This window comes from Macaca thibetana, chromosome 17 (genome assembly GCF_024542745.1).
Source record: "Macaca thibetana thibetana isolate TM-01 chromosome 17, ASM2454274v1, whole genome shotgun sequence".
Taxonomy (NCBI): Eukaryota; Metazoa; Chordata; class Mammalia; order Primates; family Cercopithecidae; genus Macaca; species Macaca thibetana.
In genome coordinates this window covers 91703223-91709324 of record NC_065594.1, presented here as the reverse complement: position 1 = coordinate 91709324, position 6102 = coordinate 91703223, and positions in this window count along the sequence as shown.

Here is a 6102-nt window from a genome sequence, read left to right as displayed (position 1 = left end):
GTGCACTTGATGAGGCAGCCGGTCGGCCGAGAGGCTTGGGAAAATCAGCAGGGTCTACCCAGAGCTTATGTGAGGCTACAAAATCAGCCCTTTAGGAATTTGCAGGTCATCTGTAGCAACTAGGGCGGCTGTCCCCAGGGCCTGGTGTGGGTGCGGGGCATACCCTCCTCTATTAAGCACCTCTTGCTTCCCAACAGGTAGCTCAGATTGCGGGCACATGGCTGTGGGGCACCCTAATTCCTGAGGGTCCCCCCAACTTGGGCTGGCAAGGCAGGGATCCCAAAAGTCTCCAGTTACCAGCACCCTGAACATGCACCCTTTGATTAAACCACTGCACACCAAGTAACACCAACCTCTGTGTTGATTTTTTTTGAAAATAAACTTCATTTTTCGCTATAGAAATAGAGAGATAATTCTTTCAGAATTTCTCTAGTCTCTCACTTGTATGAGCCCCACCTCTTCCTCCTGAACACTCCCAGATTTCAAAAGTAATTTGAATTCCCTTAATCAGTCAGCTAACTCCTTCTATTTTATTCCTTATGATTAGGGTAAAATAATATATTTAGCATGAGATGATCAGGGAAATCATTGTACTTGTTCTTTGGACTAAGCAAAAGCATATCCCGCTGTATTGACACATTTCTGAGAAAGAAAATGGCTCATTTACGGGACAAGTTTCCATCAGGTCTTTCGGAAGGTCTTAAAGTACAGAGGCCCACGCATTCTCTCAGAAAACTCTATTAAGTACATTATAAAACAATTTTTGATTTTCAAAACAATTTTGCTACTGGCTAAACAGCCTGAACACTATAATTTTTCTGCAGAGGGCTCCCTGTGCTGTTGAGATGACCATCCATTGGTTTGTTTCCAGGCACGCGCTGCAGAGTTTCCCAGAACAATTTCAGTCTTACAGCAGAGGCACACTTTCTCCTTTGCTTCTGAGCAGAGGGTGGTAGGCTGGAGGAGCTGGAATCCCTCTTGAGTTCCGGAAACACCGCATTTCCGGGAAGTGGAGGAAGCGCTGGGATGGCGCATCACAGAGGTTCTGCTCCAGGGAGCGCCCAATTTCCCTCGCAGGGAACCTGGAGACGAAAGCTGGTGTTCCAGGGGCCCTTCCTTCCCGGAGCAGGCGGGCTGGCCCCAGGCCTCGGTGGTGGGTGGGGATGGGTGAGTGTGTGGATCCGTGGGTGGGAACAGGTCATTAGCGGTCATAGTCCAGCCCGCTAATTCCAGGGACCCTGGGCGTTTTGGCCTCACCTGTGGGCACCTGAGACCTCTACGGGCACGGGGCTCGTGCTGGGGTGACTCTTCCAGGGTTGGGTGACTGGGGCTCAAGGGTGATCCGACCAGGGCTGACCCACTGGGGGCAGTCGCCATTTTCCTTCCTGATCGGATACCCATGCCTTTGTGTGGCACTCAGTTCTTTGATCTACTAACATGTGGAAGCATATATGTGGGTTGGTCCTGAGCCTGGAGCCAGAATTAGAGGAGGCTTTGGTCTACACCTCTGACCACAGTCTACACCATGCTGGACGAGAGGTGCCTATTCCTAAATGTCACAGACCATTGGTTCAAGGCACATGCCCTGCGGTCACCACCACAGCTCTCCGAGCTGGGCCTCTTCCAGAACTCTGGGCTCATACAACTGTCGCCCGTGTTCTCTCTGCTTGATGGCGGGTACGCATCTCACTTAACTTGTCCAAAACAGGACCCTTTACTTCCCATCTGTCCATCTGTCCCTGAAACAATCCTCTGCCACGGCTGTCCTTACCTCTGCAAAAGGTTCCATCGTCATTCTAACTGTTCACATCCCGAATCTAGAAGTCACCTGTGGCAGCTTTCTCCCTTTCTCCGCCACGTTTCACCCACCAACACATTCAATCAACTCTAGATGCAAGCTGCACCCCAAGCAAGCCCGACTCTCCCCATCTCCCTACCCGCCCCACAGTCTGAGCCTTTGACCCTCACTCAGAGTTGGCCTGGGGTTCTGTATTATATCTATAAATACATAGAATATGTTTAGCATGAGATGATCAAGGAATTATTGTATTTGTTGTTTGAACTAAGCAAAAGCATCTCCCCCTGTGTTGACACATTTATGAGATAGAAAACGGCTCATCTATGGGAGAAAGTTTCCACCAGGTCTTTCAGAAGGTCTTAAAGTACAGAGGCCCATGCATTCTCTCAGAAACTATATTAAGGACATTACAAAGCACAATGTGCTTTATAAAGCCCTTGTGCATGCGCCACTTGTCTGCCACATCAGAACTCTCTCTCTCTCTCTTTTTGAGATGGAATTTCACTCTTGTTGCCCAGGCTGGAGTGCAGTGGCGTGATCTCGGCTCACTGCAATCTCCGCCTCCCGGCTTCAAGCGATTCTCCTGCCTCAGCCTCCCGAGTAGCTGGGATTACATGCGCCCACCACCACATCTGGCTAATTTTTTTTTTTTTTTGTATTTTTAGTAGAGATGGGGTTTCACCTTGTTGGCCAGGCTGGCCTCGAGTTCCTGACTTCAGGCGATTCGCCTGCCTTGGCTTCTCAGAGTGTTGGGATTACAGGCGTGAGCCGCTGCACCTTGCCAGAACCATCTCTTAAATATGTGAATCTTAGCATCTCACTCCCCAACTTCAAACTGTTCTGTGCTTCCTATCCCTCTTGGGCTGAGACCCCACTCTTCGTGCGAGCTCCTGCGGCGCTCCGACCCACCCTTCGGCCTGCGAGCTGCAGCCACACCACCAGCCGTGGATTCCTTTAGTGTTCAGCACCTCCCCTCCGGGGCTGGCCCTGGCTGCAAGGCTCTCAGCTTGAACATGGTGTTCTCAGGGCACCTGATCTTAAGTAGTCAAGCCAGCACTTTATTCTTCCCCCCTTACAACTCTCTGCCAAGTTTTAACCATTTTTTTCTTTTTCAGTCTTTATCACCACACCCTACACTCTGAGAATAACCACAGGAGACCCCAGGAGGAACTGGCCTGATGAATTCTTCGCGCCCCAGTGCCTGAGCCAGTGCCCTGCACTGGGCTGACCTCCCTCTGTGGAGTGGAGATGGGATGGATGTGCGTGCATCTCTCAGGCTGGAGGGGCCTCCAGGACGCTCAGAACTGCAGCAGCTTCTTACCCACAGGACCGGGGTGCTGCAGAAATGCCCTCCGGGACTTCTCACAAAATTTCATTCATTGTATGTATTTCTTTCCCCTCACCTATTTTTAAAAACAAAAAAGCAAATAAACAAAAATTACCGGGATGGGCGTCACTCTCTGGCATCCTTTCGCTGTGCTTGGCTGCGCCTGGCTGGAGCTGAGCGTGTATCGGGTCTGCGTTTTCACTGGCGTCAGTGCAGGCGTGCAGCCTGACCCGACCAGGGTCCCACGGTGCCAGGGTTGCAGAATCAGACTGTGTTCCCGGCCGTCCTGCCAACTTCAGCCAGGCCAGTTCTCATGACGCCTTCACTCTCCCTCATGGGGCCAGTTATATATGATCTGAGTCCAGGGCATCTCATGTGGCCTGTGGTCGGTTTTGGTAGCTACAGAGTGAGTTTAGCTTGAGTCTTCCTAATACTTTCTTTACCTTGGCATGTTTAGAAAGAGACTATCCAGTTAGAGAAGAACTCCAAGGGACCCAATCACGTTCAAAACCCCGACACGGGCTGTGTGTGCCTGAAGGACCTGTCCTGCCCTGTTCAGGAAAGGGCACTGGACCTGAAGAAAGATCTTGAGACGCTGTTGGTTCCAGAGCTGTAAGAAAGGACAATCCCACCAGCCAGCCGTCTCTTTTCCTTTTGACTCTGTGTCTCACTGAGACAAGGGACTGGGGTTGGCTCTGCTGATGCTGCAACCAGAGGCGCGAGGATTCCGTTCACATACCAGGAACATCTGAGGCGCAGCTACAACATGGTTTACCGGGGCAACTTGCACTTGGGAAAGAAGTGGAGCACGTACCAGGCTGCAGATGTCTGTCAGTCTCTGTAGGAAAGGGGCATCAGGGTTCTGCCCCCCAGCTGTGCTTCTGCCAAGGGGGCAATGGCTGGAGCACGCCCACCACGAGAAGTCCTGCCTTCACTGCCATACATGCTAATAGATGACTCTAAGAGGGGCTAGGGACCTCCAGTGTCTGAGGAGCAAGAAACATATCAGGATCTTCACGCCAGGAGCACCCTGGGAGGGACCCTGCCTGCCAGGAACGAGGGCATCAGGCACAGATCTCGCTGTCCTCAATGTCTGCGTGGGAGCACCATGCCAGACAGTCACAACCCGGGGTCAGAAACAGGGGGCTGCGGGACGCAAGATGGGAGATCGGCCTCAAATTGGGCAACGAGGGGGCCAGTAGGGACCGGGTACGTGTTGTCGACAAAAGTTCCGTTGGTCGGTCCCAAACACGGCTGGCCTGCAGATCTGGCTGCAGGGTAAAGCGACTGAACCGATGGGGAAATCGACTTTCTAAATGCTGTTTTCTGTGAGAAACATAAACGGGCACTTCACACCTTGTCTTATAGTATTTTCACCTTTTAAACTAACTCACAATAAGATAAGCATTTTTCAGCAGAACTCAGGACCCTGCACCCACAACCCAAACGAAAGTTTTCTAAATTAATATGTCACATGTGATGCACATCAATCGTTTCAACTTTATTCTAATCCTTTCTATTTTATTTTAAAATTATTTTCAATCTTTTTAAAATGAGTTTTTCCTTAAATTCTTCTTGCAACTCACTGGCTGGGTCTGCTCTGCAAAGTGTGGAGAGCCTCGGTGAGTTGCGGTGCCTGTCACTGGAATGAGAGCCCGGGCAGATGCCCAGCTTGTCAGGCTCCACTTGAGTTAACAGCAAAGTCAGACCCAAAATCCTGGGCTCCTTAATGCCCTGTCTAGTCTCCGTCCACTCTGTGGGTGAGAGTAGCTAACTCACTTCTCCGCATTGGGTTGCAGAAAGAAAGCAGACGCTCACTTGATGTTCCATGGTGTCAGCAGACACGGTGAGGCTCCCACCCTCACGTTCTCCGCTGCTCACACACGCCCGGCCTCCAGCTTGCCGAGTGCACCGACGAGGCCAGGATATGAAATTCCAAATGCTTTCAGTGATCTGCAGGTTTGCAGATCCTGATGCACTGATTGCTTTTTTCCTCCAACGTTGTGGTAGCTCCTTTGGGAGCAGTAACGAAGAACGGAAGCTTTTCTGGAATGTGTTCACTGGGTGCCTATTAGACCTGACGCAAAGCTGTGCTTGCTGCAGTTTTGTGTGCGGAGGTCTATGATTTGGGTTTATACTGTACTTTTGCAATATAGAGACATGAGCACGCAGAAACTTGGCTCCTGAGACCATGTGTCAGGGCACAGGGAGTAGACGCTCCTGGCCTCAGGCAGGCAGTGTGAGCCTCTAGTAAGACGCACAGGCAGGCAGTATTCACATGATGAAGCTGTCAGGGGACAGCGCATTTAGTGCTCACAGCTCAGCACTGAAATCAGAATCCCAGACCCCAGGGTGTGCCACGGAGGATCCTGGAGCTGGTGCAGACGGGGCCATGCGGCGCCTTTTCTATGAAAGCGGGATGCGAGATCCCCGTTCCACAGGGAAAAGGTACAGCCCACACAGCCCAGTCTGTCTCTAGTCTAACTTCTGAAGAAAGCAATTTTCATCAGTCCTCGATGTACGATTACCTAAACGCGTAAGATGGGATGTACATTGCACTCCCTGAAACAGCTGGCGTGTGTCACAAACACTGAGAGCTGTGGGGTGAAGCTCTGGAGTCATCGCATGGGCACAGGAGGCAGCACCACAGGCCCCCGAATGCTGCCGGGTGGAGAGGGCTGCACTAGGCGGCTGGTGGAGGGGGCTGGGAAACGGAGGCTGCATCCCTGTCCCCCAGCGTGGCCTTGGTGGGCTGTGTGTGGGCTGGTGGAGTCAGGGTGAGGGTCGGGAATAATGATATGTTCTATTTAAAATAATAATAAAATCTGCTTCCTTTGTGGCCCAGTGTGTGCCAGGCACATGGCTGGGGGCCTCCCATGTGAGCACTGATCATCCACATCGTGTAGACGGGGGAAGCAGGTCAAGCACCTGGCTAAGCCTGCCCAGTGCTGGTGGGAAGTGGCTTGGCCGGGACATG